At 46.5% G+C, this 13,118-nt stretch overlaps 1 protein-coding gene across 1 annotated transcript in view; it reads left to right on the forward strand.

Moving 5' to 3' along the window:
• LOC119462084 (rho GTPase-activating protein 18) overlaps positions 1-13,118 on the forward strand; it is a 229,414-nt gene that overhangs the window by 197,745 nt on the left and 18,551 nt on the right. The gene's annotated exons all lie outside the window — the stretch shown is intronic.

A 13,118-nucleotide genomic window follows, 5' to 3' on the forward strand; every position in this document is an offset into this window, starting at 1 on the left:
AGCGATAAACCCGAGCGAACCAGTGTACTGCATCTTCAACATTTCGAGGCTCCGCTTGAGTCCCGGGATCGACTTCCTGCTGCACCAGTTCCCGTGGCCGATCTGCCCGAAAGTCATCTACTGGTCCCTCACCGCAAACTTAAGCGACGGCAGCCTAATGAGCAGGGCGCCAGAGCTCGATGCATACAACGGTTTTTATAACATCACGTCTTTTGCCCGAAAGTACAGCAACGACACCAGAGTACTCTTCACCCTGGGTGGCTACCTGGAGGATAGCGGCTTGTTCTCGCTGCTTGGCAATGTCACCCTAGCGGAGACCAACTTGGCGCAGATGGTGATCGTGATGCTATATCATGTGCGGTTCCACGGGCTCAACATCCACTTGACCGAGGATCGGGCCTGCGAGCAGTACTTCAAGGGCAGGTTTGGCGGGCTGCAGTCGTTTATCACCGTGGTCAGAGAACTGGTTAGCGTCAACGCCCCCATCGAAGACTTCAAGATCACCCTCATGGTGGGCACCAACAAGCGACTCGCTAAGGACGCCCTGAACTTGTTGGGAGACCTCATTGACCTGGTGTTCTTCGACACTTATGAACTGTTTTCGGCCAATTCTTACGCAACGTTTAACGGTGATAGCTTCAGCACAGGTTACGTGGACTTTTTAACTAACTTCAAGAGGGAAATGGGCGCGCCCAGCAAAATGTGTTACAGTATTTCGTCTTTGACGCGGATCTGGCGCGGTAGGGCGCCAGTCCATCCGCTACCGGTGACGCAAAGAGCGGGCTTCGGCTCGTTCCAGGATTTCTGCGACCCGAGGTATAGGGTTCTAATACAACCTTCACCTGGCAACAGGCAAGCAGTGTACGTTGATCAGCGTAGTGGCCAGAACATGACAGCCTATTTTTTAAATGACCGAACATTTTCTGTGCTTGCTAGTGACTGCCTTCTCGTGGAGAGTGTCGAATATGGGGTGCCTCCACAGCAGTGTTCTGTAAGTGGTGCCCACGGTGTATTGGCTATGGTGTCTGATGCGTTCCAGCCACCATCATCGGGCCGGTGACATCCAAGCCGAATATTAACGAAATGTGTTCAACATCGTATAATTTCCGCGGGATGCTTCGCGCGCGAAGCAAATAAAATGCGACACATACTCACTTATCCATTGAACAGTTTAAGATTATTATTATTATTATTATTATTATTATTATTATTATTATTATTATTATTATTATTATTATTATTATTATTATTATTATTATTATTACATAGCTTTCCGTGTTTTCTGCGTGGCCTTAATTGTTCCAGTAGTCACCGTCCTATGGCTAGACGACTTAAAGACATGTAAATAGTATTTGGCCTGCATCGGCGTATTCCAGAGTGCATTCCCTGTGTTCTGCACATGTGTAGATAATTATGTTGTATGATTAACTTGCTGTTACGCTCGCCTAATCTTTTTATACTTACCTTTAATATTTTTTTCTCTCGCTCAAATTGTTTTGTCTACCACATTGGAGTTTTCTGTACGTTGTCCTTCGTAATACTCTTTAAGTGCACCTAATACTGTGCGTTGCGTCTTGCGTAGTACTGTTTAAGTACAAAGGCTCCGTAGCTGTTTCTGGCCACTATAATAAAATTTTGATTGATCGATTGATTGATTTACTGTTAATACTGCAAGGGCCCTTTCTATCACCTCTGCTTTCATTCATAAATGATTTTGGGTTAGCTAGCTGTTTGACTGCGATGGCGACTAGGCCATTGTAGTCAAACACATAAGCCTTCCCGCTGAATAGATAAGTGCAAACCACACCGTGATGCGTACACTGTTCTCAGTGGAACGGACAGCCAACGTCACGGTACTAAGTACAACCCATCCAATCCTTTGGGCGCTGATGACCGCCGATGACTTTTTTCCTTTTATTTTTTGGTTCAAAAAGGAAAACGCTTTTTGAGGAACACGCTGTTTTATGCATTGAATCACAAAGTGAACTGGAACGCCCGTGCATTTCGTCGGACACATTGAAAATAATATCTCGAAACTGGTTCAGTCCTGAGAGTTCGTTCCAAGTGCCTTGCGATCTCGGCGGCTATAAGTCGTGGATTGCAAGATGTGCCGTAAAATAATTAATTGAAAACTTAATTAGCGTAATTATGTTAATTATTCAATTAGGCGTGTTGATTTCTCGTGGAAGTAATGGACGCCTCATCAAGTAGTTTCGATCAAGGATTATAATTGTGCTATCTGCCACAGGCATTAAAAAAAAATTGGCGCAACTAAAATGAAACACCCTGTATACAAAGGTGCTATGGAAGAGCACTGGCTTATATAAAACCCTTGTATGTTGATCAAGTATGCCCACCTCCGTTTTGCGAAAGAAAAAATAACTTTCTATGTAAAACCTGAAGATAAATAACGGCGGCTTATAGGCTTCTCTAAAGCACACCGATCTGTTAATTTGGAATGGTGAATTTTATGTAACAGATTCTTTGATTTACTTTTCTTCGCCGACTGTTTCGGGTGTCACGTGGCTGCAGCTGGCTGCTAGGTTGGTCGCTGTCTTGCGATTATATATATATATATATATATATATATATATATATATATATTGAAGAAAAGAGAAGACGACGTACGTTGTATTAGCACAGTGTATTTTGCAACGTTTCGGCTGGTGGACCAGCCTTCGTCATATATATATATATATCAATATATATATATATATAAAAACGGTACATCGGACAAACAGAAGGGCCTTTTAGATTGCGCTTTAACAATCATAAATCTCACGCTAACACGTTGCCCAACGTGCCCATCTCAAGACAGGTGCACCTCCCTGCTCACTCATTCGATAAACTGAAAGTCACGTTGCTTGAATCTGGATTTCGTTCAAATTATGATAGAGAAGCCCGTGAATCCTTCCTTATCTATAAGTTTGATACCGTCGCGTGTGGTTTGAATGAAAGTGTAGGAAAACTGAGTTGTCTGTCATCGTAGCCCGTCACTTGTTTCTCCTTTATACGAGTACGTCACTAATGCCCCCCCCCCCCCCCTTTATTTTTTTTGATAACATAGCCCATATTGGGTGACGTCTTTTGTTGTCACCTGACGATTGGTTTTTGCACTTCATTTCTGTGCATTTTTATGCTTTGTATTTTTAGATGATGTGTTTGCAAATGCCATCTGTGTATACACGTATCAGCTGTCCTTTGAACGCTTGACATGCATTTTGTTCGCGCATTTTTATCGTTTCTCATGTAAACATATCTTCATTCGGTTGATATGCACACGTATATAAACTGTACTGACGCCATGTATTCTGATGAAGGCCGGACCCCGGCCGAAACGTCAATAAACCGCTTCATACGCGCGTCTACTTCACTTTGAATATTTACCCGGACCCAGAATCGCTTTTTTCTGGTATATATATATATATATATATATATATATATATATATATATATATATATATATATATATATATACGTGCTCGTGAGACGCGTTCGTCATCGTCTTCTTCCACAGTTGGCAGGCTTTCGCCTTCACGTTTTGCAAACGTGTAACACATGCTTACATTTGTATGCGTAAGTGTTTCTACGCTTACCCAACGAGAAAACTGTCCGAGCGTCAGTCCGTCCTTCGCGTAAGACGATCGCTTTCAAGATGGCGCCAGCAGCAATGTTTTCGCCAGCTGTGGAAGACGACGACGACGACCGCGCGAGCAAGAGCACAAGCGCGTCTCTGTGACCACGTGACGTGTGCAATCAGGCACGCACTAGGCAAACACAGAACTGTGGAGCAGCCAAGGTAAATATAAATAGTAGCGAAGCTTCCATAGAAGCCCGTACGTTCAAAACATGGCGGTTCATCGGGGGTTCATCGGGAGCCTACATTCAAGCGCTGCTTCATGCAGGCTCCCTAGGCGTTCATGGGACTTAGCGCCATTTGTGTGAGGAGGGAACACTTCCGGCGGAAGAAAAAATAACGTGACGTCATGACCGTTAAAAACAGTAGTGACGTCATTTTGTTCTATAAGGCGCGAAATTTATTTTCGGAGGCCTGCCATTACAGCTGTATATTCAAATGCCCCGCCATTTCACTCGGTGGCCGTTTCAATATTTCACCGCGGAAAGGGATTCAGGAAAAGGTCAGCCGTACGAGTGTCGAAATCGCATCCCTGCACAGAACATACTTTCTTTGGAGGCCAGCGAACGCTTTGGGCGTAGAGTGCTCGTCCTTTCGTCGGACACCAAGCCCGTCGGCGAGCGTTGTCGCACAAAAACAACTAAAGTAAAGAATTATCTGGCGGTCCCAACTCACTACATGTGACTGATCAGGTTAAGAAACAATAAAACTGCCCGCGTCACTGAATTCAGGCAAACGTCGACAAGCAAAACACCACACACGTGAGGGGGGCGTGTTGTAATAGGTGAACTTTACGAGCGCGCCTTGCTGCACACTTCCAGAGCTGCATTGCATTGCAAGTGATAGGACGCCGCTATCAGTGGGCGCTCTTACGGTGGGCGCTGAAAAGAGGTATTCGTTGATAATGATCAAGTAAAATAGAGTTGTTCTTTTGTCGCCATGCGTATATAAAATTGACTAGGAATTTTATTTTCGTTGAATGAATTCAGTTAATCAGGTAATTATGCACGGTTTACAGTTTAGCGTTTTGCCCATACCTCCTTAATCCTTTCTCAGTACTGGGCATGTGCCGTTCTTCAACGAACCTCCTTGATGCCAAGTTTGGTGTGGACCACTGCGTCCTGATTATGTGCAACCGGGGGACACTGGGTACGGGATTACTACGATGATGATGATGATAATGATCATGACCGTGGTAATGATGATCGTGATGATGACGGTGACGGTTGTGATGCTGCTGCTTACGATATTTGATGACAAAAAGTAGGAAGTTCGATTCAACCTCCACTTGGCGTCGATCAAACGTTGTCGCTCGAGCGCGGGCCTCGCAAATATATATATATATATATATATATATATATATATATATATATATATATATATATATGTACGGTTCGCACACCCTGTTCGCTCCTCCAACTCGACCGGGAAGACATTGTCTTTTGTCGACTTCAAGTAGACGTTGAATCGACTTCCAGCTTTTAATGCGAATAGCTTTCTCGGCATTGCCAGACCAGTATTTTTTCCGGCGATCTGGTTATCTAACCAAATAACGTGGCCCGATCCCGGAGATGGTGCAGTCTGAGAACGTGGGCCGACCCCGAAGTTATAGTGCAATCTCAGAACGGGGGCCGTTCGCGAGGGTATGTGCCATCGGGCATGCGCCGCTCTTCGATGGACTTCTCTTAAGGCAACTTGGATCACTGTGTGTGTGTGACATGGTCTGCGCGGAGTTAACGGCGTGGTGCAACGTTTGCAGAGGAAAGAGCGCGATAGGAGCCTGGATGCAGTACACGCCTCATGCATTACGCGTTTCGGCTATTCGGATGCTTGGATAGTCATCGTATCTGAATGACATCTGCCCGAATTGGAGGTTTTTTTTTTTTTTTCTACCGGAAAACGCGGGTTTGCGGACGCTTCGTGTCCGCGGCCGTTAAACGTCGCGCCAAAGCAGCGACCGTTGCACTTCCGCGCGAGGCTCGTACATACGGGGCTCGCGTGTCGGATGCTTCCTCGGGAGATCTCGCCTCGCGCCATGCGTCCGGCCAACGCTCCGACTCCCGACCACACGCGCGAGCGCGCGCTTTCTTCTCATCGGACTCTCGGGCGGCGTCGTTACCTTCCTGTCTCTATCCTTTCTTTGTAACGGCTCCTTTTTTTTTTTTTGAAATTTTCCTATCTCGCGCTGCTCTTGTTGTGAATGGACTTCGTTCCAAACGGGCTTCCTTCCTGGCGTTTTTTTTTTTTTTTTTTTTTTTGGGGGGGGGGGGGGGGGCCTGCCTTTCCATCGACGCTTTTTCGCGCCTAAGCGAACGGTTCGCGTGCGATACGCTAAGAAAACGCGGTGGGCATGCGATTGCGCGTGGACTAGGCTAATTCGGTGCGTAGGTTCCTTGGTTGTCTGTCGTGCTTGCTAGAAATAAAGAAAAGAACAAGAAATTAATAAAAAGAAATTGTTCAGACGGGAGAAAAAAAAAAAACGCCTCCCGTTTCAGAGCATTCGGGCTCGTTTGAAAGTGCAGCACGTTCTGTCGTTGGGCTTCCCAAGAGCTGCCGGATAAGTGCAGAAGGACAAAACGCAAGAGTGCGCACCGCGGTGAGCATTGTGGTGGGCGTGACTTTGCAATTTGTTGTCGAGACCGCGTCGAGAAACAGGAAGGGGGAAAACGACAGTAAGCTTGAGAGGCTAGCTGCTTCGGGAGTTCTGCAAGTGCGGGTTAAGGAGCCCGCGGAATTCTTGCGAGGTATACTATAAACCGAGTGGACTGTTAACGCGATTCGTGCGAGACGTCTTTGGGCTGGGGAAAACTATCTTATCGTGTTGTAGCGTGACGTTTGGGAATGCGAATGCCCGGATCTCTTCCGGCGCGTGCCATCATGCGTGGGCGGCCGGCACGTTGAGCGGGCGCATGCATAGCACCGGTGCTTAGAGCAATTTATAGGCGGTGACAACCTAGGCTCCGCCCACAAAAACGCAGTGCACCTACCCTTCAGTTTTGAAGGAGAGCCTATAGTCAGCTGGAATCCGCTCACAGCTTAATGACTTTGCTCTGCTAATGTGAATGCTATGTTAATTGGAGAATAAAAGCTGTTTTTTTTTTCAAGCTAAAATGTTACCTTTTGCCGAGCAGTGATATCAGGATCACCCGTAGAATTTGCCTAGGCGTTCAAGTTTCACTCTGAAACCAGTGACAGAAAAATTGATCTGTAAAAAAAAAAATTGTTTCCAATATGCGAAACCGAAATCGAAATAAGCGAACGTAATTGGTTGACGCATACGTATGTGCGTTACGTTATGTAACTTATGTTGTACTCAATGTTCATACCACAACCCGCCGGGGTGGCTCAGTCAGCTAAGGCGTTGCGCTGCTGAGCACGAGGTCGCGGGATCGAATCCCGGCCCCGGCGGCCGCATTTCGATGGAGGCGAAATGCAAAAACGCCCGTTTGCTTGCGTTGTAGTGCACGTTAAAGAACCCCAGGTGGTCAAAATTAATCCGGAGCCCTCCACTACGGCGTGCCTCATAATCAGAACTGGTTTTGGCACGTAAAACCCCAGAAAGAAGAAGAATGTTCATACCACGGTTGTACGCGTGCCTACGGGCGAATAAATGGGTTTGTGATCTATGGAAATTTAGTCGGAGTTGAACAGCGTACGTATAAGCTTTTAATTTTTATGTTGTCACCGACTATAGCGTACTGATATGAAGTTCAACGCGGCTTGGTATCTCTTGTCGACACTTATTAATAGCGATGGTACGAGCGCTAACCTATGTATTCCCGGTGTGGTGTAACGTAGGACTGTACAGTGTATTGTGTAGTTATTATTATTATTATTATTATTATTATTATTGTTGTTGTTGTTGTTGTTGTTGTTGTTGTTGTTGTTGTTGTTGTTGTTGTTGTTGTTGTTGTTGTTGTTGTTGTTGTTGTTGTTGTTGTTGTTGTTGTTGTTGTAAGTGTAGAAGAAAATGGGAAGGAATTAGAGCCTCTTTGGGGCCGGCTATAACCCAAAATCACATGCGTGTACGCTACCCGAACAATAATAAAGAAAAAAAGAAACTCTCTACAAACACCAGGCATAAGAAGAAGTCGCAAGCACGCATAAAGAACCTCAGTATACGGTCACCACCATCGGAACCCTGTGTACAGTACAACACGGTAACCTCAAGCGCAGCATCTGTTCAGTGGAGTGTGGTGCGTTTGCATGAATTCGAATCAGGAAGCATCCTTTTACAAGAATATTATGAAATATGAAGTTGAACTAGATTGGCGGGTTATGCCTCTAGGGGCGCAATAACGTAAAATGATTCCAAACTGTTTTGATTCCAATTTCTGCAATCAGCCTCCACGATTGGTCAAAACATTTTCGGGCCGCTCCCAACTTCGCCTGTCTGTCACGCAACGTCACGAAAACCGCGATAGCTCCCCATCTGATATAACGTGTACACAGTGGTTATGCATGATTAAACCGCACAAAAGAAAAATAATCATTCCTGATTCGAGGTCTTTTCACCATTAGCCCTCTGCTATTGGTCCAATGTTTTCTGGCTACGCCCACTTCGCCTGTCTGTCACGCGACGTCACAAAACCGCGAAAACTCACCACGTCAAAGTGACATGTACGCGAACAAAATGCATTAATATGCCGAACAAAACTGAAAATTTTTCTGAATAGCCACAGACTGCCCCGTTCCGAAAGGAATCAAAGATGGCTGCCCGCCGATCGCTCAGGGCCCCGATTTTGTAGTGATGCCTTATGACTTATTTTGGAATAGTCTTATCATCCACCACTCACGGCCGGCTGATCCCGTTGATAGCGCGAGCGGACCGTCGCTCTGGCCACTGACAAAGCGCGATAAGCGCGAAAAGGCATTATTACTTTAAAGTCATCGCTATAACAAGATAACGGCCCAGGCCCTCGCTACTCGCACGTGCCGGTGAGCATGTATTTATTTGCGCGTGATAAATCTTTTTGCGTGGCAGTAAAACGTTATCGAGCCCTTTCGGCACGCATACGACATCGCTCTGCCAACTCTTCCTTGTTGGGGATCCGTTTTAGCGGCATTCTTATCCTTCCGCTGCAATCCGCCGCGATTTTCGACCAGCCACCGCAAGCTAAGTAAGGCGAAGCGGACCAATCGGAGAAGCCGGCACCACCCTCTTCGTGGGGTTATCTATTTTCACTGTGCTGGCTCGGCCCCATCGAAACCCTCTCCACTATAGCGTGCTCCTCGAGTCGCCTCTTGTCAGCCAATTAGATAAGAAAAACCGCTGAGCGTAGACAATGTTATTGGTTTTGAAAGCGAACAAAGGTGACTTCCTATAAACAAGGAGAGTGTTTGATGGGGTTGTTCAGACAGCGCTGCGGGTCACCGCCCGATGCTTGCGTCGGTGGTTACGTAAATTTGACGTCAGGAGTTTGGAATCAAAATGGTTTGGAATCATTTTACGTGATAGCGCCCTAGAATTACAAGCGGGTCACCCTTACTATCGACAGACGCTTGGTAAGTCAGAAAGGAAGGAAATACAAAGTGTTGGTGGCGAAACTTTAGCCTGCCATTCCCGTGCCATGGTAACCGTGACGTGGCTTTTTCCAGCATCATTTGGAGATTGCCAAATTGTTTAAGTTGAATTTTAGAAGTTTAATTGGTAGGAATGTTGGCATTAGGGTACAAAATTGAAAAAGTTGGAAGGCGATTCAACCTATAGTTGAAGTCGATCAAAGACAATGTCTTCTTGAGCGAGTTTAAGGTATAAATCGGGGTGAGTCAGTGCGCACGGCACTCTGCTGCGTCATCCCTCGCGTGACGTTAGTAGGAGGAGTGTCGGATTGCTTATTTTTTTTTTTTTTTGACAAGACTATCCGTCCACGAAAGAGGCTATGGAAACACACACGTGACACTTATGCCCGAGACGGAAAAGTGGGGGGTAACTCGCAAGCTACAGCGCTTTTTGAGCTACTCTGGCCGACGTTGGCATGAACCAGGGTCCAACAGTTTTCTTTTCCGTAACGACGGTTCTCAAATTTGTCGAGCGTGTTGCAGAGTGGTTTTCTTGGGGCACTGAAAGGACGACAATCACATAGAATGTGCGCGCGCAATCGTTTCTTTGCACCCGCAATCCTAACAGTCCGATCTTCTGGCCATTCAGACGAGGAAGGAGTGGTCATCTGTGAATGCTATACTCTGAGCCGTAGGCGACATATGAGAGTTGCGTCACGTTGCGTTAAGCCGTGCGGAAGGCGGAGCCTTAGACGAGGATAGAGGGCAATAATCAACACAAGGACTATAGCGACACCGTATTGGTCTGTTTCAGAATTAATTTCGACCAGGTGCGGTTCCTCATCCTGCGCCCAATTAAAGCACGTTGCAGTGCACTCTTGCACTCCGCATTCATCCGAATGCGGTCGCTGCGGCAGGGAATCCAAGCTGCGGCATTGTGCTCAGCCGCAGAACCCCAGAACCGCAGAACCTTTCGCGTTGCGAACCGGGGTCACCGGTTCGCAGCGCGAAAGAAGTCTAACCTTACTTTCCACTACTAATACGAAAAAAAAATGTTCAGCCTAGTGGCGCAAATAGAGCTTCGAAAGAGATGATATACCGTGCGAAACTGTTATACTGTCTCTTTAGTTAGCTTTAAGTGCCTGTAGCCCTTGGTAGGAGCCTTGTACATGTTCATGGCTGTGAGCGGCGTTTACGATCGCTTACTCCAACCGTACTGCAATGGCCGGTGGCCCGACGTGCGACTCCTGCGGGTTCGAGGAAACCATTGAGAAGCTGTTGTGTATCTGTCCCCGCTACCACGTCTCTCCGGACAACTCTAAACCGGCAAGGCTCGACACCATTTTGGGAATCAAAGATACTCCGACCGTGGCCACATCCGTCGCTGGCGCAAAAGACTTTCCGTGCACTAGTGCAGTTTTTGGAGGGCACCGGCCTCAGTGACCTTTTACAGTCCCCCTGTGAATTCTGCTGCGCGCCCGCAATGCTCCCTCTCTCTATCTTTCGTCTGTCTATTCCCCCTTACCTTTACACCTAGTGTAAGGTAACGAGCTTGACGTTCGTCTGGTTCGTCGACCCGACCTTTCTTCTTTCTGCCTCTTGTGCATGTTATACAGGGTGTTTCAAGTAACTTGGACCAAACTTTAAAGATATGTAAATGCCACGTAGCTGGACCGAACCGAGGTAATGTTGTTTGCCGTCGCTTGGACATGCTCACATAATTTTCTTGCACTCCGCCTGGTTAGATAATTAGTTTTAGTTAATTAATCGACTTCTCAATTATTATAATTAGATGAAAAGTGTCGATGACAAAACTGTAGAGCAACATGAAAAACTCCCGGTACAGCTTTCTGTTGCTCAATACGGGCTACATAAAAATGTTTTTCCGAGCGGAAAAGAACCCTGCGAATGCACGCAAAATTGCCGCGCGACTGGCCGCTCGAGGCACTTTGCCTGTATTCACGGGCTTCTTTCACGTTCGGAAAAAACACTTTTATGTAGCACGTATTGAGCAACAGAAAGCTGTATCGGGAGTTCTTCATGTTGCTCTACTGTTTTCTCATCGACACTTTTCATCTAATTATAACAATTGAGAAGTCGATTAATGAATTAAGGCTAACATTCTAGTCGGGCGGAATACGAAAAATAATCTATCGCCAAGTGACGCCAAACAACATTACCTTTGTTCTGTCGTGCTACGTGGTAGTTGCATATTTTTAATGTTTGGCCCAAGTTAAGTGAAACACCCTGTATGTACAAACCTAACGAACTACTCTTTTTATAAATAAAAATAATAGAAAAAAAAAGAACTACTCTCGGCGGCGTGTAGCGGCGAACGCACTTCGTTGTGCGCTCGTTTCGGACAGCGCGGCGCAACGCAATCGGAGCAATCTCCGAGCGAATAAGCCAAGCTGCTGAATGGACCGTCACTACGAAGCCGCTTGCACAAGGGTTTCTGCTCTGAGCATTGAACGCGAAGCCGTTTGCGGGCGCTAACTTGCGACAGTGTTACGCTCGCAACCGCTTGTCCGGCCGGTGGTCGGGAATGTCCCGTCGCTTTGCAGCCTAATCGGCGCCAGTTTGGTTTTGCAACTTAAGAAGGGAGAAGGGGCGATTCGGACTGTGAGGGGCGCAGAGCGTCGACAACATTTCTCTGGTTTCGGGCTAACGGGCTTGCTCAAGGCTGCCGTTTTTGACAGCTGGAGTTGTCTCAATCGGGGCAGGAACTAAGATAAGTCTGCCTCGCGTAATACATTGCTTGCCGTGCGGGCGCACCGAGCAGAAACACGAGGTTTTATGGGGGCAGCAGGGAGAAAATAACTTTATCCGGATTAGCAAACTTCCCTTCTACACCAGCAAGAAAGCCACATTTACCGTGAAAAGACCCTTGGTAAGCCAGAAAAAGGCGCAATATAGAAAGTCGGGTGGCGAAGCCGCGTTGAAGTTAATCCCGTACTAACTCTGCGTGACGTCATTCGTTACGATGGTATCTGATTGGATCTATGGCTAATTTTTTTATCGCTAAATGTGCATTACATTGTATTACAGTTTACTCTTAAAAATCCGAAAAATCAACTCGGTAAGTTTCAAGAACCGGGCATTCATTCTGGTTAACCGCCCCGGCCCGCCTTTCATCTCCTATATTTATCTCCTTTAGTATCTCCTGATACTCTGGCATGGCGGCAAGGCAGTGAAGCGGCTGCGGTTAAGGTATGTCCGACGTTCCTGGTTATAATAATACAGAATATTCAGAAATAACGAAAATGGCTATGCGGTGTTCGTGGCAGCTAGGGGTGGGATTCAAAATGAGAACAGCAATGCTTTCATATTATAGAACGGAACAGGGTGACCAAGCCGCGTGTTTCTAGGGCTCTTCATTCACTCTCAAGGGCTGTCGGAAGATGCTGTGGGACCTTGTAGGTTTGCGGTGGGCGAAACGATGAAATCACTGCATGCACAAGGCCTGCATGACCACTCGTGAAGGACTGTATACGATCAACGCTTGTTCGTGTGTGTGCGTGCAGAATGTGAAGTTTTCTTCTTCTAATCATATTGTCGTCCCATTTCCCCCTTCCCTAATGCAGGGTAGCCAACCGGGATCAACCTGGTTAACCTCCCTGTGTTTCCCTTATCACTTCTCACTCTTTTTCTCAAGTGTTCCAGGTTCACTCTTTGCTACAGCGTATTTCGCTGATAATTCTGGTTCTTTTCGTAGCCGGCACACTGGAAGTACAACTCCTGCTCAATCTGGTTGAGTAGGCTAATGTTTTGAAATCTCGGTCTGTGCGCACAAACAAAACTTTCGTATTCCCGTTCGTTGACGTATGCGGACCGGTTGATTCGGTTGATTCATATAACCTTCTACTACGACAACACTGATTCTTATAGTACGCATGCTGATACCGAATGTCGCTCTATTGCTGGTTCACTTTCAACTTGACACCAATGTAGCGAAGACGCATTGCATGGATATACATTG

The sequence above is a fragment of the Dermacentor silvarum genome, chromosome 8 (genome assembly GCF_013339745.2).
Source record: "Dermacentor silvarum isolate Dsil-2018 chromosome 8, BIME_Dsil_1.4, whole genome shotgun sequence".
Taxonomy (NCBI): Eukaryota; Metazoa; Arthropoda; class Arachnida; order Ixodida; family Ixodidae; genus Dermacentor; species Dermacentor silvarum.